The 22,170-nt window shown below is 47.1% G+C and overlaps 1 long non-coding RNA gene and 3 other non-coding genes across 5 annotated transcripts; 1 reads left to right on the top strand and 3 right to left on the bottom strand.

Moving 5' to 3' along the window:
- Positions 1-1,587: 1,587 nt before the first annotated feature.
- TRNAS-CGA (transfer RNA serine (anticodon CGA)) lies at positions 1,588-1,669 on the bottom strand. Its single transcript has one exon. It is a non-coding gene; the product is annotated as a tRNA-Ser (tRNA).
- Positions 1,670-1,756: 87 nt separating this feature from the next.
- TRNAS-CGA (transfer RNA serine (anticodon CGA)) lies at positions 1,757-1,838 on the bottom strand. The gene has a single exon. It is a non-coding gene; the product is annotated as a tRNA-Ser (tRNA).
- A 2,133-nt stretch (positions 1,839-3,971) lies between these two features.
- Positions 3,972-5,732, top strand: LOC149344810 (uncharacterized). Of its 2 annotated transcripts, none has more exons than XR_016283233.1 (3): positions 3,972-4,410; positions 4,889-5,005; positions 5,641-5,732. It is a non-coding gene; the product is annotated as an uncharacterized LOC149344810 (long non-coding RNA). The 2 variants fall into 2 exon arrangements; XR_016283234.1 differs by having other exon boundaries at positions 4,889-5,254; positions 5,618-5,701.
- Positions 5,733-14,334: 8,602 nt separating this feature from the next.
- Positions 14,335-14,416, bottom strand: TRNAS-CGA (transfer RNA serine (anticodon CGA)). Its single transcript has one exon. It is a non-coding gene; the product is annotated as a tRNA-Ser (tRNA).
- Positions 14,417-22,170: the final 7,754 nt, after the last annotated feature.

The following is a 22,170-nucleotide window of genomic DNA, read 5'->3' as shown; positions in this document are numbered from 1 at the left end:
CTCTTTCGATATTAACCGCCATGGTTACACGGTAGAATGGTGCCCATTACAATAGCCCAAGGGTCTGTGCTCATGATACTGTGGCGATAAGCGCGTCGAAGGCCAGGAAAAAAAAATGAAACTCTAACCAACAAAAAAGGGCAGTCCAAGTAAACTTGGCACCTCTTTCCAAGCCCTAACACGAAAAACGAACCGCTCAGGATGTGGGCCATGGTGTTTACGGAAACCCCTCCCAACCCACCTTAGCTAGACAAACTAAATTTACGGGGGCGGTTTACCCGCCTGCCGCGAATCGACCGGAATGTTCGGTCGCGGCTTCAAGGTAGACCTCCGCATCCCTGGGGCTTTGATGGGTGGCTCGTCTCCGCCCCCGCCGTCCTCCTTCGTCCCAACGCTAAGGGTCTTGTCGTGTGGTCGTTTCCCCGCCAGCAGGCTGGCTGAAGCGCTAAGAATGTCCATAACCTCGGGTGCTGAGGTGCTGGGAGCCGCTTCATAATCAACTGAGGTTTTCAGCTCGGCGCTCGGAGCTGTCGAAGAATCCTGCGAAGGCGGTTGTTGCTGCTCTGCAGTAACCGCTTCGGTTCCGGGTTGCTCCTGCTGCGGCAGTCGAATCACCGTATTTCCGGCTACCTCCGTTCTTGCACTTGCCACCGATGCTGCATCCTCCATGTCCGCCTCGTCCATGAGCAGGTTTCAGGCGTCGTCGGTGGTTGTCAGTCCTGTTACGCTGGCATACGTCCGCTCGCACTGGCTGCTCTCATGACCAAAGCGTCGGCACGCACTGCACTTAGGGATGCGACAGTCGCGACGAATGTGGCCCGTGCCACGGCACCGAAGGCAGAGCGGAGCCCTGCCTGGCACGACCACGAGGGCCAACTTTCCGGCGACGCTCACCTGGTGCGGCATGTCGTCCAGCTTTACGCCCGGCTTCAACTTTAAGGTGACCAGTCTGGTAGTTGAGCCCTTATCTGCTAGGCCATGCACCCGCCACCGCTCTCGGCCGACGTCTGTGACCTTCCCGTACGGCTCGAAGGCAAACCGTACGTCGTCGTCGGGCACGCTGTGCAGCAACCAATGCACTTTCATGCGAACGTCCTGGTTGGCAGGATCAATTACGATACAGCGGCACTTTTTCACCAGCAGCTCACCCATGCCGACAATCTTTTTCACCGCATCTTCGTCCTTGAAAGTCACCGCCCACACATGGCTCATGCGGTAGGCTCCGAGGGCAATCACTTCCGGCAGGAGCGATAACTCGGCGAGCGCATCGTGAAAATCTTCTGCCCGATACGGGGGGGGCCCTAACATCACAGTGTAGAAAAACGGTGTTCAAAACAGAACGCCCTGTTGGCAAACTAGGCAAAACAACTTGGTAATCATTGTCTGAAGCAATATTCCTGTTACCGCGGCCCTGCTGGGCCGCTGAAGCCGCTCCTACGGAGACTATGACACACACGTCTGTCACGCTCGGTGGCCGGAAATGGCTCGGCCACGACTGCGGATGTCTTCGCAACACTCCATCTGTAAACTCTTTTTCTATGTATGACCTGTATGTGAATAAAAAATATTACCTCATCAGCCAGGACACGCAGCCGACAGGATTCGAACCTGTGCGGGGAGACCCCAATGGATTTCGAGCCCAGCGCCTTAACCACTCGGCCACGACTGCGGATGTCTTCGCAACACTCCATTTGTGAACTCTTTTTCTATGTATGACCTGTATGTGAATAAAAATATCAGCTCATCAGCCAGGACACGCAGCCGGCAGGATTCGAACCTGTGCGGGGAGACCCCAATGGATTTCGATTCCATCGCCTTAACCACTCGGCCACGACTGCGGATGTCTACGCAACACTCCATTTGTAAACTCTTTTCTATGTATGAGCTGTATGTGAATAAAATATCAGCTCATCAGCCAGGACACGCAGCCGACAGGATTCGAACCTGTGCGGCGAGACCCCAATGGATTTCGAGTCCATCGCCTTAACCACTCGGCCACGACTTTTTTTTCTTTTCTTTATTGCCGGACTTCGACAGAGGTCACACAAAGCACATTCACCAAAGACAATAACAAAAACTAGCACAATAGTAGCCTAAAACCCACTTTGGTTAGGCGTTGTCAGATTAAAATTCTCTGAGATGCGTGACAACCACTCAGGAACAAATGGTCTTGTTTTCACTATCTCACAAAACTTGTGGATATTTTCCCGGAAATACATTCGAGCCGGCCTCGCGTCCGGGTCACAGTGGTACCCCGCCGTTCGAGAGCGCCATATACTGTGAAGGCCCACTTGCATAATAAGATCATCTGGTACGCCACCTTCGTTCTCTGTAGGCAGAAACCTGATTCCTTGAGGGTGCAGCGGTAATTCTTTCTTTAAGGTCATTTGCAGGACGTCCCAGAAATACCCCATACGGTCGACATTTCAAGGCGCTTTAGTTCAGTTACCGGAAGCTTGGTGAACTGGCGGAAGTGTCTTGGATTCTGGCACGGTGATTGGCCATCAACCCCAGAAACATTCGCCAATGTCTCATGGGTGACAGCACCCGTTAAGTACCTGGGCGTTCCGTTGGAATTTTATCAAGATTCTGAGCCTTATTGGCGAGAGCAAGCAACTTCACTTCCGCTGCCTGCACTCGTAAACCATGGATTGAATCCTTTTCAATAATTCTTAGACACAATGCTTCAATATATATACAAAACAACAGAAGGCTGAGCGGGCAGCCTGGGCGCACCGAACGTTGTACGCTTATGGGGGCCCCCAACTTCTCATTTACAATTAATCTTGTACTGCAGTTACGGTACGCCATGGCAACTCCCTCACTAATTACGGACACGACATTAATATGGTCTAGAACACAAAACAAAAGTTCATGAGACACACAATCAAAAGCTTTCTCGAGGTCGAGCTGGAGGACTGCCACACGGTCTTGTGTGGTATGACAGCACTCGAGCACGCACTTTGCTTTGTGGATGTTACTTACAATGGAACGCCCATTTATCCCGCATGTTTGGTGTGAGTCAACTAATACTCGTATTACGGTTTTTAACCTGGCCGCTAGAACCTTCATGTATATCTTATAATTCACATTTGTCAAAGCAATCGGCCTGTAAGAGGACACCAGTCTTAATTTTTCTATCTGCTCGGTTTTCGGAATAAGTACGGTGTGAGATGACGAGTACGATGCGGGAAGTGAATGTAATTTATAAGCTTCGTTGAACACAGCGGTTAGTATTGGTGCTAGATCGTTCTTAAATGTTTTGTAAAATGCCGCGCTCAGCCCGTCAGGTCCAGGGGCCCTATTCTCGATATTCACATTCGCCTGTCGGCGCCATATTGCCTCTCTGATTGGCTGTCAGAAGTGTCAATCGCCGTCAATGGGCGTGTCAATCAGGGTCGGTTACGCGAGCACTTTTCGCGGTGACGTCGATTTGACGTGGCATTGAAAATGCATTTTCGTAGCGCTATTCTTGGTGCCCGGCTGGTACATATATGTGATTGTGAAGGGAAAAGAAGCTACAAGCGGTCCGTGCGAGAGCACTTGCGCTCGACTTGCCAATTCGGAGAAAATAGCTGCACACCGGAAATGGCAACTTCCTAAAATCTGATTGGTTGGAACAATATCACGTAAATCACGTGATAGGCACACATTTTGGAGTGATGTCAGAATGACGTTTCATCACGTTTACGTTGTGCCGCCATTGCAAAAAATGGCTGAAATTCGCCGCCATCATTTCGCCCGGCGAAAGGTACCCGAATCATGCAAATGAGTTAGTGAAATGCTGATTTATACGGCGTTAGGTAGCCGCATTTTAACGGGTATTTATTTCAAGACAAAACTAAGCTTACAAAAGTCTTGTTTTGATTGCACAATGTAATGATATCGCGTTGTAAGAGCTCATCTGAAATAAGCAACCCTCGAGAGCGTTAATAGTGAAGGCTTAAGCGTACAGCCGCATGAGGGCGCTAACTGCTCTCCCGTTGCAAACCCTTCGCTCGCGGTGAGAAATCATCCGTCCGTGCGGTTAGTGAAGCGCGAAAATTGCTCGAATGGCGGTGCCGGCGCTGCGATTTGCTGCTCCTTGCATTCATTCGTCGTTTGTTAAACCCTAGAAGTGGGAAAGGTGAGCGACTTTCGAGGTCACCGCGATGCTTTCGAGTTGTCTCTGACTAGACAGCTCGTCTGTGCAATCATCTGACGAGGCATATATGTGGTGGCTATGCAAGGATGCATTGCGGCGAGAAGCAGTGCCGAACTGTCGAGCTCTGAGGGACGATCGCCAGCTGTGAAACGTCGCTGAACGGATGGGCTTTGCCTCGCGTGATGAGCGGATGACACGAGAGGTGTTCGCGCGGCCGAGCAACAAACTCCAGGAATGTGTCGGGCTTCTTGACGAGACATCCGTGTGTGTGTAGCATCATTCTCATTCCTTTCGCATGCATGCTGGAGATGACTTTAAAACAAGAATCCGAAATTTGTATTCGGCACTTCGCGTTGCTTTTTTCATACTGTGTTTCAGTTTTTGCACACAGCGCCAAGTTGAGAAAACAAAGCCTAGCATGCTAGTACGTTGATCGATTTCTTTGTGTTTGGTGTTGATGAATGTGAAAGGCAGCATCGGTGAAATCAGCTGAAAGGCGTCGTTTCCTTAAATGTGAAAAAAAAAATGCGTGACATTGTAAAAGAATACTATAACCTGTCTTAAGCATTATTAATGAAGCACACTAAAGTGATTTCGCTATTCAAGCTGAAATTTTCATAACAGTGTTACATCATCAGTTACGCAGCAGTCACGTGGAAATTACCGTAGGAGGGTGGAAAAAATTATTTCTCTAAGGGCACACGGAAAACAAATATATATGAGTCTTGTACATTTTATTTACAGGTGTGGTGTTCCTGCCGGTGAAGGTTCCAGCTCACAAGAATCTGTGCGGGATCCATCCATGACCCATTTATGTGCAGTCTCTCTCCATGTGCTGCCCGCATGGAAATCGTTAAACTGGTGAGCACGTGCTTAGTGTGTTGTGGCAGGCATGAAGGGATAGCATGTTTGCCTGCAGTAAGATTGCATGCGGCTAATGATATCTGTCTGCATTTATATATAGTTTATTGAGCAAGGAAGAACAGTGTAAATAGAACCACATGTAAATTAATCATGTCTGTACTTTTCAGGTGACAGTGGAGATAGGTGTGGGTGACACGCAGTGTTGTTCTCTGGCTTTGGATTTCTCTTAGTGACCGCAATGTCAAGGTAGCCTCATTTCAATTGGTGCAAAATGAAAAAGCATGCATATACTAAAAAACTCATGGTAGTCATAAACAGTTGAACTTGTGCCCTTCCTTGCAGTGCATTCTATGGTGGTTTTCTTGAGTATAAAAAGTGTGTATTAATTATTTGTATCCGTCAGTTTGGGAAATGTGTCATCAAGTACCTCTAGCTATATGGCAACACTTCGTTTTGATACTAATGATTGATTTTGCAGTCAGCGTATTTTACATTTGTGCGTAAAACTAGACAATAGTTGAACTTGAGGCTTCAACAATTTCTCATATTTGGAAACGCAATGTCTAGCTCGTTGGAAGATTTCAGTGCACAGCGTTGATTAATGTGCAGGTGATGGTTTGCATCTTATGCAGATGTGGTGGACTACTCTCACCGTGGGGTCTCGTGTGCTCGGGAGCCATGATGCCAGATTCATCTTCGCTCACCCCTCGGCTGGACTGGCTGCCAAGCTGGGTGGTGATACCGGGTTCCTGAACGATTACATGAGGTGTCTGCAAAGGTGTCATGGTCATGGTACGCCATGGTCAAGAGTTCTCTGCAAAGGTCAGCGGAGCTTGCACTGTGCAACACAACATATCCATCCACACTCAGCTGCAGGACCATGACACCACTGGCAGGTGGTGATAACAGAAGGAGCACCAACATCTACAGCAGGGAGGAGGACACAGCACCATTTGGATTCTACCTGACAGACAGGAAGTGCATGATCAGCAGCTGCTTTCGAGAATTGCACTCACTGCCGTGATTGTCATGTGTAGCTATGCCACAAGTAATCAGCATACATTTGCTCTGCTTCAAGTTTGATAGCATACTGCCAGGAAGCTGATGAAGTCTTCATCATTTTGGTGCTGTTCTTTGAATAGGACCATATTGGTGATATCCATGACAGTAGAAATCATTTTTGTCTGGTGCTGCAGTTTTGTGTGAGTCAGGAAGTGCCCCAAGTGTTTTCAGCCTACCGTCTGCCAACTTGCTGAGTGCATGCTTCAACACATGCTTTGGTGATTGTGGAGAAGTGCCATCCCTTCGTGTGGTGCCTCCCTACGTGTTCTGCTTGTACACAACGCACATTTTATTTGGTGCTTAAGTTCAGTGAAGGACAGGAAAGCACCAAAATGTTTTCCTTCCAGCACCTGGGTGTTGACTGGACATGCTTTCACCAATGCATTGTTTGCTTTGGTGTTTGTTGAGAGCCAGCAGTCCACAACATGCTCAACATACAGCATGGTCGCTGTGTCTCTAGTCATTTACAACATCTGTTCTTCAGGGTGCAATACGTCTTGTGTGGCACTGTTTGTGTGATGAGATCACAACATGCTTTGCCTCATGGCATTTGGTTGCCTCTGTCTGCTTGCTTTTGACTGCTTCTTTCACATGCTGCACGTAGTTATACAGCAGTGAACTATTTTTCCTGAAGGAAAAGTCATGTAATTGTTTCACGGTCAATTTGCCAGATGAAAATGCAAGGCCTGGCCAGCGTTCTGACACGTTTACCCATTCCCATCTTCTAGCTGAAATTTGTACCCCTGACGAAAACCTACAAATTGTACATTAATTCAGTTGAAGGTAACTGGAAGTATAAATTATGCAGCTGGACATAGTTTGTGTTTCAATAATAAAGCTCTAAGCGCTGGCATTTTGTCCTTCTTTTGTGTTGTCTTTCACTGCGCTGTTTTTCCAATTCGTAAAACATGTATCAACCAGCCCATATTTGCCCTCTTCTGGAACTCCAAATGGCATTTTGTAGCTGGAAGGGCATGATTCGGTTCAATGAGTTAGCTGGAAATGGATCATAATAGTAGTAGTAGTAGTAAACGCTATTGATTTTCTGGGTTACACAGCCGGTCTTCCCAGGTTCGGGATCTTTTTCTCTTTCCAGGATTTGAGGTCCAAGATCTTTTTCTGTGCCGGGCTATCAACCTTGAATGCAGCCTTGAATGGAAGGTCACTGCCCACCTGTCCTCCCAGTGAAACTGTGTTAGATCCCATTTTCATTTACTCGTCCCCTTGCACTTTTCATTCATATAAGTTGGGGTTGTTGTTTGGTCATTTTAAGACAAATCCTAGACAACCTGTTTACCCTCTGCACCCTTAGTGTGACTGGACCGTATCAGTGTCCGTGCTGCCATTTTTCTGTTTAGCAAAGGTGGCTACTTCAGCTGGCTACTTAAGTTTGCAAACTAGGCAACACTAATGTGCATGTACACCACTGTCAAACGGTTATGAAAGATGAGTCTGTCCCAAAAAAATTCTTATCTTTGTAGACGAGACATATTCGTCAATGTGTATTGTTGCACTAGGTAATGATTCGCAGTTAGGCTGCATAATGAATTCTAGGATGCATGAAGTTCAGTGATGGAAATAAATTATTTTGCCAATAATGGCTTCCACAAACTTTTCACTCTGCATGTAAAAGACACCTCACTTTTTTTTGAGCAAATTGCAACACCTAAGAGGCAATGCAACTCGTCTCGCTCCCCAAAAATGTAGGGGCACACTTAAGCTCAGCATTCATGGGTATGACACAACAGTGTTCATGGCTCCCTGCAGCGGTTTCTCTTCACACACACAGTCACTGTTCTTCATTCATGTTCACACATTTATCAGAGTTGCCTCAGCACAGGTTCCCAATTCTTGTCTTTGAACTCTTCCACACTGCAGTTCACCTATGTAATGTTATTGTAATTAGTTTCTCACTAATTGGCACATCTCTAGTTCACTGCAGTAATTACATTGCTAGGCTTCAAATTAAGCCAACAGCACCCACACATCACTCCCCCCCCCCCCCCCCTTTGTACCTCAGCAAAGTCAATGTGCCTACACGGTCTAGTTGGTAGCGTGCCTGGCTGGCGATCCAGGGGTCATGGGTTTCAAGGCAGAAAGAAATTTATTAATTTTCTGTACGTAAAATCTATTATTTTATAAAGTGAAGTAGTTTCAGACGTGTGCTGACGTTTGAATTCAGATTACAAATCCTCTTTTCAGTGACTTTCACTGTGGACATCCACGCGTGAAGCTTGTCTTTTGACGCAATGCCGGCTGGATAACACTGGGTTTTCTGCTGAATGGCAGCCTCTCTCCTTGACAGTGGTGTGTGCAGGCTTTCCGTACCTTTCTTTTCTGGCTGCACTTGGCACCCAATAACTTCTTAGCACTAATTGCGATGCCATCACATACCATACAGCACTAATAATATTACCTGGTGGTAGTCGGAAAAAAAAAATTATTCTTATAGTGTGAAAAAAGAATAGCAGCCTGTTTCCACCTGACTTGGTTTGGTTTCATACTTCTGCTAGAACTTTCAGAGAAATTAGCCAGCAAAGCTGTACAAGACGGTAATTTTTCAGGGAGCTTAAATTTTATGCACAGGCACTTGCAATGACTCCAATTTCATCAACATTTTGCAACCTGTTCTATCATTATATTGGTGGTGAATAGCTTCTGTTCATTTATTTAACACTCTCCTCGTGGAAACTCTGAATCAGACTTGCTTACCATTTTTAAGCTGCCTTAATCATGCTCAAAAAAAACAATTTACCCTCCATGTGCACACACCACTAGGCATTTTAAGTGTTCTGTTTTTTTTTTATGCAGTGGAGTGTAATACATACATAGAGGGGAGAAATCTCCAACCTGTCACTTATGCTCGAGCACCAGAGCGGATTTTAAACGCTCATATCAGGCTTGCCCAAACAAACCGAAACCTCCTTTCCAAGGGGTGGAATCACAGGAGCGATGGGAGGCTTCTCTGCGCAGCTCACAGGCAGAGCTTCAGCTTTGCATCATGGCCTGGGCCTTGAAGGTTGCTGCAGCCAAACAGTGCCTGGTCACCTAAAGTGGCCTGAGGGCCGTCGCCGACCTCTTCAACACCCCTTCACTAACCCTCACCTGATCCACTGAAGTGGGACTAATAAAGTTATTACCAACCAAGGGCTGTAATAGCCTTCCTGCCAACGCACTTCACCATGGTAATTTTGAACTGCTTCTTTGAACAAATAATCTCTGAGCTGTACACAAGCTTTGTTCTCAGTACAGGTAGGCCCTTTGTTATTGGAATGTGGTAATCTACTGTTGCAGAGCAACTTCGATTAGTCCTCAGTGTCCTTTCAGACATTTGCCGACATTTCAGCACCTACATCTGGTATGGTGCCCTTCACTGAACTGTAGATATCATATTTTGAGTGTACATATAGGGTTGTCTATTTTAGTTCACAGTAAAGGAAGGTACTTTGAGAGTGAACGCATTTCATTGAGCATTACTCTCCTGCAGTGCGCAATAGTGGCATCACAGGGTCTTTATTGCATCAGTGTATGGTGTAAATGTTGCCTAACGGCATTGTGATCCACCCCTCAAAGAAAACCAACAATGGCCCTGATATGTATGTGGTCAGGAGTGTGCACAGAGGGAAAGTCATGCACTTGCACATCAGGCAAGAAACATGACTGAGGCCTCTTGTAGATTGCTCATGGCGTGCACAGGGCTTGCCAAAACCAATCCACATCATCCAATGTTATCATGCTGCATTAAGAGACCTTTTGCTAGAATACCACTGCTTGTATGTGATGCTGCCTCCCTCAAATACTGTGGGTCATGTTAGCCTTGCATTTATTGCCCCCTTTGTGTGTTATCTTGCTGCTGTGCATGCTTGTGCTTTTCTTGTTGTGTTGCTGTTCTTTCTTCTTAACTCACCGTTGTTTTTATTATTCTTCAGCTCCTTGACCTGACCCAGAGCCATGTTCAGGCTTAATATGACATGCGCACTAGATAATACGCCTGTATGTGCATGATATGATGATAACTTGCATGCACGTTAAAGAACCCCAGGTGGTCGAAATTTCCGGAGCCCTCCACTACGGCATCTCTCATAGCCTGAGTCGCTTTGGGACGTTAAACCCCAATAAACCAAACCGATAACTTGCATGAAGCAAATAAAGCAAGTGTCTTGCACACTGCATTACCTGTTTGTGATGTGGCATCACACTCCACCTTCATTATCCCCCTCTATATTCGTCCCGTTCCCCAATGTTGAGTAGCATATGTGAAGATATCTTTTTCCAGCCGACTTCACCTTTCTTGACATCACACATTGCCCTCTTACAAGGAATCTTGCTGCATTGAAAGGAGCTGCCTGGTGCTGCTGTGGATGCATTACTGTTGTCCTACAGCAAAGGAATTGTAGGGATGGGCATGACAAATTTTGTTTCACCTCTCACATTTTGGTGCGTACTTGCATCACACGAGTGGTGTACCTGCCTATATGCCCTTGGTAAGTGCTGTGTGCTCATTGTTAGACAGAATTAACGAGATTGAGGGCCTTTTCAAACATTGAAATCAAATAGCATTATTGAAAGCCTTTTTTTATTTGAATGAAATTATGCACCTGCCACTCTATGCCATGCATTCGTGAGGTGCTTTTATATAAAGTCCGTGAAGTCTGCTTGCAGGCAGGCTTAGTTAATGTTCACAAAGCAAAAGATGAGTGCCATGTCCTATTGAGATTAAGTGAAACGCCAACACTGTGAAATACATGCTTCTGTTGACAGTGGACTTTTAGCTTTGTCTGTTTTTCTTTAAGTACTGGCGGGAAACAATATCTCCCTATTTTGCTTTCGCATTTGACGCTTTTGATAATAAGACGTACGCGCTCATAGCGTTGCACGACGCGATTCGCAGTCGCGTTTCGTGCGCGGCCGCTTGCAAACGTAACCAAGGGTAGTGTTAAGGTCTATGCACCTGAAGAAGTGACACGGTGAGGTAAAGCTTTCCAACGCCACTGACGCGTTGAGATTACGATCGAGAGCCAGCCGTTTCTCCGCCAATTCCTCTCCCCGTGACGCTGATCGCATCTCACAAGTACGGAGACGCGACACGCTACGCGATGGCTTCGGGCAATAAGCGTTCGCTTCATGCAGCACAATTATCGCTAAACTCTTATTTCCGTGACGACCGGCCACAGGGTCTTTAGCGTCGCATTCAGCACCATCACTGTGCGGCGAGTACGCCGAGACCGCCGCAACACAATTCACCGTCCATCTCTACGGCGCTACTTTGCTAACTCCCCTTCGCGCCGCAACTCGGCGGTGTTTTTTGTACTTGGCGCCAAGTAGCAGACGACACCGTTTATTTTTTTGTCATACTTTTTTCTTTATTCTTCAATGTCGTCATTACATTCTGCTGTTACGCATTTTCGGACCGCCCCGATTCACACGTCACGGGTACGCCCCGCTCATGGCGGATTGGCGAATATCGAGAATCGGGCCCCTGGTGACTTTCCCGCGTTCAATTTATCTATGGCCCGTTCTACTTCGGCTTCACTAATCGCTCGCTCCAATCTTTTGTTTGTCTTCATCGTCTGCACGAGGCATAGCCTCCAAAAAATCTTCTTTGAACCGTGCCACATCTACTCGATGCTGGGCAAAAAGCATTTGATAATGATCAAAAAAGGCTTGCGCGATACTGTCGTCGTCATACACCGTTTGGCCTCCCCTCTCCACTTCTGCTACGTGATTTCGCCGTGCGCGCGCTCTTTCTATTCCCAGTGCTCGTTTTGTGGGGCGTCTCACAAGTAGCAAATTCTTCGGCTCTCGAGCGCACAAGCGCCCCTCGATATCGGTCTTCTTCAATCACTTCTATCTTTTGCTTGATTTTTTTTATATCGTCTAAGAACATACCCGGTGATTTGCACTCCTCAGCAAATAATTTGTCAAGCAGGGACCTTAATTGTGCTTTGTGTAACTTTTCTTGGTATTTTATACAGCTAGCTCTGTCGATAGCTTTTATCTTATTTTTTTTTGCAAATTTCCCATTGCATCCCCCTTATGTGTATGCCGTCGCACGTTACTTTATTTACTTCTACTTTTACCATCTCAGTGAATGTTTCGTCCCGTAAAAGCTGGTTATTTAATTTCCATAAGTCCCACTGAAATACACTAGATCGTCTTTTAACTCCTATATTGCATTGCACCATGCAGTGATCTGAGAAAATCACGGGCACGACATCATAACTATTGCATTTTGGCACCAGATCTAAAGATACATAGACTCTATCGAGACGAGCATGACTACGGCGTTGAAAATGCGTGAACCAAACATTACGCGTGCTTTCCACACATTCAGCCACGTCCTCCAAGGCGAAAAGATCTGTTAATTGGCTCAAAACATCGGTACTTCCATCCCGGTGGGAACGTGTGCTGGTTTTATCAGCAGCATTCAAAACACAGTTAAAATCACCCAGAAGAACTACTTGTTTTTCAGTGCTTAGATATTGCTGGATACTTTCAAAAAACACAACTCGCTCCTCCAGCACATTGGGCGCATAAATGCAAATGAATCGAAATTCAACCCTCGCAAAACAAAGGTCAACCACTACACATCGCCCCGATGGACATGAAAAATGCGCCTGAACCTCAAGACTCGGCAGTTTTTTAACAAAAATAATACATCCGGCCGATGTGCCATTTGCGTGCCTAACGACTGCGTAATATCTGGCCGTGAAACGCTGCATCAAAATCCCGGTCTCTTCGTCCCCTTCCACTTTCGTTTCTTGGATAGCAAGAACATCAATCCCACGGTCTGTTAAAAGGCGGTAAACTTGGCTCTGCTTCTTTTTACCCGCTAGACCCCTCACATTGAGCGTACCCACAGTGAGCTTAAGCGCAGTAGCCATTTTGATAGAGAGTGAAGAGACCGAGAGATCGGTGCTTACCGCTCACGTCTAGCACGCAGCTAGACGCCGTCGCCGCCACCAGAACCATCCGATGCAATAGCCTGGCTCTGCTGCACAGGCCCCTTGCCGTCGACCAGCTTTTCCGAAGAGACATTAGGCCGCGGCTTGAAACTGGGCCGCCGCCCTTGGGCCGTTTTCGCTGACGGCTCCTCGACGTTGGTTACTGTCACTTTGTCTCCATCGCCGCCGGTCTGGTCGTGGGGTCGCTTAGCTGCTGCGGTGACGCTAGCAGCGTGTGCGCCGCCCTTGTCTGGGTTATCCGCGCTCCTTGACAGTTCGGCGCCCTCCGCCTCTCTGGTTGCGTCGTTGCCCTTGGCGTCACCGCTGCCCGGTTTTGAAGAGGCCATCACTGCCTGGCCCTCATCGGCTTAGTCAGTGCCTTTCGCCGCATCCTCTGCCTCAACCGCGTCCATGGTCAAATAGCCGCCTCGTTCGTGAGTACAGGCCCTGTAGCTGTCGCGTACGTGCGAACGCACTCGACCTCAGTGTGGCCGAACCGCCAGCATTTTGAGCACCGGGGCACCTTGCACTCGCGTCGGACGTGTCCTGTGCCGCGACAACGTAAGCATTGCATTGGGCGTCCAGACGCCACAACGAGGGCCAATTCGCCGCCGACTCGTACCTGGTGAGGCAGGTCGTCCACTTTCATGCCAGGTTTCATTTTCAGAAGAATGGTCCTCGTTGTCGAGCCCTTCTCCTTGACGCCTTCGACGCGCCAACGCTCCCGCGTCACCTCCGTCACCTTTCCGTACGCCGCGAAAGCCGTTCGGACATCTTCATCGGGTACGCCGTGCAGCAACCAGTGGAGCCGCAACTTGAGCTGCTGGTCCTCGGGGTCGATGATCAGGCAACGGCGTTCTTTCACCTTCAGCTCCTTCAGCGCAGCCAATTTCTTCGCACCATCCGCAGAGTCGAACGTCACCGCCCAGACGTGGTTGATATGGTACGCCCCCAACGCTACCACGTCGGGGAGCGCGCCAACGTTGGCGAGAGCATCCCTGAAATCTTCGACCTTGTACGGTCGCATTCGCATGTCCGCGTGCAAAAAACGGTGTTGAGAACAACACGTCCTGTAGGCAAAGTCGGCAGAATAATCTGGTAGTCATCTTCAGCGTGTTCAATCCTGTTATCGCGGCCGGCAAGGGCCGCTGTCGCTGCTCCGTTGGAGCCCATGATTCTGCGTCCGCACCGAACGGTAGCCGGAAGTAAAATGACCACTAGGCCACGACTGCGGATGTCTTCGCAACACTCCATTTGTAAACTCTTTTTCTATGTATGACCTGTATGTGAATAAAAAATATCAGCTCATCAGCCAGGACACGCAGCCGACAGGATTCGAACCTGTGCAGGGAGACCCCAATGGATTTCGAGTTCATCGCCTTAACCACTCGGCCACGATTGCTTTTTTTTCTTTATTGCCGGGCTTCGACATTAGAAAAGAGAACATAATAATATGTACATACAGTATACAGAGTTAGCCAGGATTCCAAAGAGTGGGCCTGACTTAGGTTAAAATTCTCTTAAAGTTACGAGGGGTTCCAGCTTTGGTAACCACTCAGGAACCTCCACTATTAGCTTTCGTTCTTCCAGAATCTTGTGCATACTTTCACTAAAATACATGCGGGCTGGCCGTGCGTCAAGGTCACAATGATACCTTGCCATGCAGGCGCGCCTATACTGCGGAGACCCACCAGCATGACTAAGTCTAACGGAACCCCATCCTCGTTTTTGGTGGCAAAAACTTTATTCCGTATGAGTGGATTGGAAGCTGTTTCTTTAATGTCCTCTGCAGCACGTCCCAAAAATAGACCCCTTCCCAACAGCGCAAAAAGACGTGATAAATTGTCTCCGGCTGTTTGCATATGATACAATGCGACCCCAAGGAAGAAATATCTGTTTTGCCTCAAGAAAAGTTTTGACAGGTAAAGTTCCAGAGTGTAATTTAAGGAAGAAACTCTTGACTCCCGGTGGTACCGTCATTTTCTTTACCCTTTTCAATACGTTGTAGCCCGGCCCTCCACAGTACATGGCCCTGTACACGGGCACCGGAAAGAGGATGTCACACAAATCCTTGTACAAATCTTTCCGGCTCACATCACTCAAATATTTTTTTTGAAAATCTAGCATTCAAAAATCGGACGCTGGCAACTATCTCCTTCAAAAACCCGAACATGCCACCCGTCATACACTCAGTTGAAATCACAAAGTCTGGCAAAGCCCTACCGAGCCTTACTTGGCACACTATGCGCAGAAAAGGATCATTCACATCGCGCACAAACAAGAATCTATTGACCAATTGCTTCGCAAATAAATGTCCAAGGCCGAGTCCTCCATCCCTTACTCTTCTGAATAAATTGGTTCGCGTACACCACTCCCATTTCGAGGCCCACACAAAAACAGCAAAAATGCGATGTAACTTTTGTACATTAATTCGCGAACAATGCATCACTTGCGTCACATACCACAGTTTGCTGATGAAGAACAGATTGCACACTGTGGCTCTCGAAAATATAGCTACATAGGACGCTTTCCACTTTTCTGCCTTTTCGCGTGTTTCTTGCACCTGCCGTATCTAATACGGCTCGCTGTCGCGGTAATTTTCCAGCGGGACACCCAAGTATTTCACAGGGGTCGTGTGCCAGGTCACGTGAGCAAACTTTTTCGGTGTCACAGACCACTGTCCATGCCAGAAACTCGGCCACGACTGCGGATGTCTTCGCTACACTCCATTTGTAAACTCTTTTTGTATGTATGACCTGTATGTGAATAAAAAACATCAGCTCATTAGCCAGGACACGCCTTAACCACTCGGCCACGACTGGGGATGTCTCCTCAACACTCCATTTGTAAACTCTTTTTGTATGTATGACCTGTATGTGAATAAAAAACATCAGCTCATTAGCCAGGACACGCCTTAACCACTCGGCCACGACTGGGGATGTCTCCTCAACACTCCATTTGTAAACTCTTTTTGTATGTATGACCTGTATGTGAATAAAAAACATCAGCTCATTAGCCAGGACACGCCTTAACCACTCGGCCACGACTGGGGATGTCTCCTCAACACTCCATTTGTAAACTCTTTTTGTATGTATGACCTGTATGTGAATAAAAAAACATCAGCTCATTAGGCAGGACACGCCTTAACCAATCGGCCACGACTGGGGATGTCTCCTCAACACTCCATTTGTAAACTCTTTTTGTATGTATGACCTGTATGTGAATAAAAAACATCAGCTCATTAGCCAGGACACGCCTTAACCACTCGGCCACGACTGGGGATGTCTCCCCAACACTCCATTTGTAAACTCTTTTTGTATGTATGACCTGTATGTGAATAAAAAACATCAGCTCATTAGCGAGGACACGCCTTAACCACTCGGCCACGACTGGGGATGTCTCCTCAACACTCCATTGGTAAACTCTTTTTGTATGTATGACCTGTATGTGAATAAAAAAACATCAGCTCATTAGCCAGGACACGCCTTAACCACTCGGCCACGACTGGGGATGTCTCCTCAACACTCCATTTGTAAACTCTTTTTGTATGTATGACCTGTATGTGAATAAAAAACATCAGCTCATTAGCCAGGACACGCCTTAACCACTCGGCCACGACTGGGGATGTCTCCTCAACACTCCATTTGTAAACTCTTTTTGTATGTATGACCTGTATGTGAATAAAAAACATCAGCTCATTAGCCAGGACTTGCCTTAACCACTCGGCCACGACTGGGGATGTCTCCTCAACACTCCATTTGTAAACTCTTTTTGTATGTATGACCTGTATGTAAATAAAAAACATCAGCTCATTAGCCAGGACACGCCTTAACCACTCGGCCACGACTGGGGATGTCTCCTCAACACTCCATTTGTAAACTCTTTTTGTATGTATAACCTGTATGTGAACAAAAACATCAGCTCATTAGCCAGGACACGCCTTAACCACTCGGCCACGACTGGGCATGTCTCCTCAACACTCCATTTGTAAACTCTTTTTGTATGTATGACCTGTATGTGAATAAAAAACATCAGCTCATTAGCCAGGACACGCCTTAACCACTCGGCCACGACTGGGGATGTCTCCTCAACACTCCATTTGTAAACTCTTTTTGTATGTATGACCTGTATGTAAATAAAAAATATCAGCTCATAAGCCAGGGCACGCAGCCGACAGGATTCGAACCTCTGCGGGGAGACCCCAATGGATTTCGAGTGCATCGTCTTAACCACTCGGCCACGACTGCTTTTTTTTTCTTTATTGCCGGGCTCACAACAACAATACAGATCATAAAGAAAACAATGATAAAAGTGCCGCCAGTCTTTTGGCTCACACGTGTGGTTTAAAAATGTTTCATAGTAACCAAATCGTCAAGTACATTCAGCCAATCCGGTGGACTAGATTGGGCTCGGTATACATCTCTGATATACGCCACGGTCTCAATGAAGTTTTCTCGGACGGGACGTGTATGGACGTCTGCGTGCCGTACCTGTATTCTGGTCTACCATAAACTATGGAGGGCAAGTGGCATTATCATATCATACGGTACTTCTTTGTTGTCGACTGGTAGAAATCGGATGACATAGGGATCTATTGGGAGTTCCTTTTTTTTCCGTTCTTTGAAGTGAAGAACATCCCAATGAAATTTTGGGTCCCAACAGTCTATGAAAACATGTTCAATTGTCTCTGGCTTCTTGCACAGAAGACAATTCGTTGTCCACGGGACAAATATTCATTTTTTCTCAAGCCAAGTTTTCACTGGAAGTGTCCCAGTATGTAATTTGAAGAAAAAGGATTTCGCCGCTGCATTAACTGGCATCCACCTTACTGTTTTTAAAACGTCGCTTCCAGGACCTCCATAGTACACAGAACGGTACACAGGCAGAGATAACATGATATCAAGGAGATCTGCATACAGTTGACGTCTTGAAACGGAAGAAAGATATTCCATCGAAAATCGGACACAACATCGTAAACGCACATACCGCCTCGCGTAGGTAGCCAGTGATTGCTGTACCTGCTCCTTTGTAGGATAATACAATGAACTGAGGTAACATTTTACGCATCCTCACTTGCAAAACAGTTCGCAAAAACGGGTCATGCTGGTCTCGAAGACATAGAAACCGCGATACTATCTGGCGTAGAAACAAATGAACGAGACCCAAGCCTCCGCTTCTGAGAGGTCGAAACATATTTTTCGGCTCATTCTTTCCCAAGTGAAGTCCAAATAAAAACAGCAAAAACACGATGAACTTTCTGGATATTGACACGTGACAAAGACAAAACATTCATAATATACCATATTTTGGAAACTAGAAAAACATTACAGAGACTAGCTCGCGAAAACATAGATAAATCTCTGCCCTGGCATCCTTCCGCTTTTTCACGTACTCGATTTGTTTCTTCTGTCCAGTACCGCCTGGTGTCTCGGTAACAGCACAGGGGTACACCGAGGTACTTTTGTAGGCAATAGCGACCACTTCATCAGAGCGAAGTATTCCGGCCTGTTGTCCCAGTGCCCGTGCCAAAAGCCTGAAGTTTTTTCCCAGTTAATTTGGCCCCCAGTCTGTTCGCAGTATTTCCCTACGATAGTAACAACTTCACGTATACTATCTTTATCTGAACAGAAAACAGCAATGTCATCCGCATAAGCTAGGACCTTAACATGAGCGTCCTGAAGCTTAAAACCAGCACCCCTATTTGAAGCAGAGCTAAACGCATTGGTTCAAGGTACAGCCCAAATAGCAGCGGGGATAGCGGGCAACCTTGTCTCACCGATGAGCGCACATTCACGCTCTCGGTAAGATTGCCATTTACAATGACACGCGTCGTACAAGATGCGTATGACATCTTAACGCCATCCAGTATCACTCGGCCCACATTGGTGTGCTCAAGGACGCAAAACAAAACTGCGTGCGACACTCGATCAAAAGCCTTTGCTAGATCGAGTTGCAGCATAGCAACACGACCTTCAAAAGCATCGCTACACTCCAGAACACTACGGGCAACATGAATGTTAGTATTTATCGTGCGGCCTTTGATGCCGCAAGTTTGGTGCGGGCCTATCAAAAGAGTAATCACTTTCTGTAGTCTGTTTGCTAGTACCTTGGTGAATATTTTGTAGTCTACGTTGGTGAGGCTTATTGGGCGATAGGACCCCACCAACAGGCGTTGTTCAGGATCATCAGTTTTAGGAATTAGAGTAATGTGCGAAGTGCCAAATGACAGCGGCACTCTTTGCTTATCATACGCTTCTGATATTACACAATGTAAAAGAAGGGCCAGCGATGCTCTAAAGGCTTTGTAAAAACCTGCAGTTAACCCGTCCGGTCCAGGTGCTTTTCCGGACTGTAAGCCTGCAATGGCGCTTTCAATCTCGCTGACCGTAATCGGTTCTTCAAGTCGTGCTTTTGTCTCCTTATCAAGCGTTGGCATAAGCAGTAAAAAGTCAGCTTCAGACGCTCCTTCAACGTTTCTTTCCTGTCCTAACAACTCACTAAAATATTCAACAAATGCTTGCTGTATGGTTCTGCTGCCTGTAGTCACCCCATCCTGATATCGTATCTGATTTTTTTTAGAAGCATATCTTTTTTCGTCAGATAGGGCGCGTTTCGTGGGCGTTTCCCCCGCCCATAGCTTTCGAGCTCGAGCTGTTATCACTGCCGCTTTATACTTATCTGTGTCGATCTGTTGTACGCAGTTTTTCACAGCTCTTATTTCGTTCATATGTCTTCCTGGCTGACCACTTTCACTACTCGAGAGAAATTCAAGTCGCTCGTGAAGTTTTTTTCCATGTTTTGACTACACCTATTCATGCAGCTTCTTTCAATTGCTTTCATCTTTACACGTTGCTTTAATTCGTCCCACTCGGCTGCAGCATTTGCCGAATTAGCTTCAATAACATTTTTTATTTCCCTATCAACGTATTTAATGAATTCGTCATCTTCGAGAAGCTTTTCATTGAACTTCCATAGATTCCAATTGAATCTTGGTTTTTTCGGCTTCGTTCCTATCATTACAATTACTAGGCAATGGTCACTAAATTGAACTGGTATGACCTCATATTTCGTACACAGGGCAAAAACTCGACTGAAACATATATTCTGTCAAGTCTGGCATGACTTTCATTCTGAAAATGCGCAAACAGTGGCCGCGCACCATCTGTGAGAGCTGCTCCCACATCTTCTAAATTGCATTCTTGTACGATCTGGTTGACCAAGGAGGCACTCTTGTCCCTAATAGGCGGATTTTTAACGCGGTCAGCAGTAGGACAGACACAGTTGAAGTCTTCGAATAGTATTACACTCTTGTCACATGAAATGTACTGCACAAGGCTATCAAAAAAGGCTACACGATCAGCTTCAACATTCGGTGCATACACACACAGTGCTCTCCAGTTGGACAGCAAAAAGGAAAAATCTACAACCAGGAAACGGCCATTTTCACAAGCAACAACAGATTCAGCGGAAACTGCTAAATCATTTCGAATAAAAAGAACACACCCTCCCGATGTGCCAACAGCATGGCTGACACAAACATTGTAACGCGATAGGAAGGGAGCCACCATACGATCCGCGTGTTCCACGCTTTCGACTTTTGTCTCTTGCACGGCTACTATGTCTAGTTCTTTTTCTAAAAGGAGCCTATTAAGCTGGTATTGTCTCTTTTTTGCTCCCAATCATCTTATGTATAAAGTGGCAATTCATAGCGTTGTTTTGTTGTTACAATCCATGATTTAGTTTAAAGACCGAATCGTATGATGTCGCCCTTGCTGGAAAACTTAAATAGGGACTCACTGGTTTGGATGATTGCTCTCATTGCGACACCGACACACATCAGCAAAGAAACTAGCTCGGCTCTGTCCGCACAGTCTACTCAGCCCCTCGAAAGCTCACCATTCTTGTTCCACAGGTCTTCAGTGCCTACGGCGGCGACTTCCCGGCCAATCTTGTGTCGGCCGGTATGTTGGGGCGCGGCTTGTAACTCGGCCGTCTGGTCGATGCCGCTTTTGATGGTGGTTCCTCGTCGGCGCTGTTTCCTGTCGTGTCTGTTGCATTGCTTGCTTCGTCTCGCGGGCGCTTTCCTGTCAGACCACCAACTGCCTCTTCGTTGACTTCCATGGCGTCGCGTTGCTCTTGCGACACATGTGCTGACTTATTATCTGGTGGCCCAGTATCCTTTTTCGTCATGCCCGCTTGATTTGCATCGGTAGCTGCTTGCTGGGTCTTGGCTGAAGCATCATGTTCAGGTGTCGTCTTCGGCTTGGAAGATGCGGCCGGGTACACCACAGACATGTTTTGCATGTCAGTAGTGGCTTCCTTTGCAGCCTCTTCTGATTCGGCTTCGTCCATCAGCAGATGGGACGCATCCTCTTTGCTCACGGGCCCTGTGACGCTTGCGTAAGTGCGCGCGCACTCGCTTTCTTCGTGCCCATAGCGACGACAAGCCCCGCAACGCGGTACTTTGCAGTCCCGTCGGATGTGGCCAGTAGAATGGCACCGGAGGCAGAGAGGTGGTCGCCCGGATACAACCACCAGAGCTAACTCGCCAGCGATTGACACTTGGTGCGGAAGGTCGTCAAGCGTCATCCCTGGTGTCAGCTTGAGAGACACCAACCGTGTCGTCGAGCCTTTGTCGGCCACACCTTGAACATGCCACCGTTCTTTCGTTACATCGGTCACTTTTCCATACGGAGCAAAAGCAAGCCTAACGTCTTCATCTGTTACTCCATGCAGAAGCCAGTGCACTTTCATACGTACAGGTGCAGTCAAAAGTAAATGGAAGGCGCGACAGCGTGGCAAACCATGTCGCAGCGCTTTCTAACGCCGGCTCTGGAAACTGATTAGCTCGGTCGCCAGGAAGCCGCGCGCGCTATCAGCAGACCCTTGTCTCGAGCGTACGGCAATCACTTTCGGCGGCTCGAACGGATTCTTGTTGCTTTTCAAATATGGCACCACGGATTTCACGGGCGCTGCCTGCGATGTGTTTGGAGAGCGATTTGCGCCGTTTGAAAATAGCAGCTGGCGCGCGCAACCTCCGGTATGCCCGGCAGCGAGCGGTGCAATAACTGTTGTTGTTGTTGCTCACTAATCAGTCATGATTTTGCCCTCATCGGCGTGACGCGGGGCGTCTTTTATTTATCCTTGTGCTAAGAT

Source organism: Amblyomma mixtum, chromosome 5 (genome assembly GCF_055824585.1).
Source record: "Amblyomma mixtum isolate Tamu chromosome 5, ASM5582458v1, whole genome shotgun sequence".
Taxonomy (NCBI): domain Eukaryota; kingdom Metazoa; phylum Arthropoda; class Arachnida; order Ixodida; family Ixodidae; genus Amblyomma; species Amblyomma mixtum.
The sequence above is the reverse complement of the archived record's forward strand: the minus strand, read 5'-3'. Positions and strand labels throughout refer to the sequence as shown.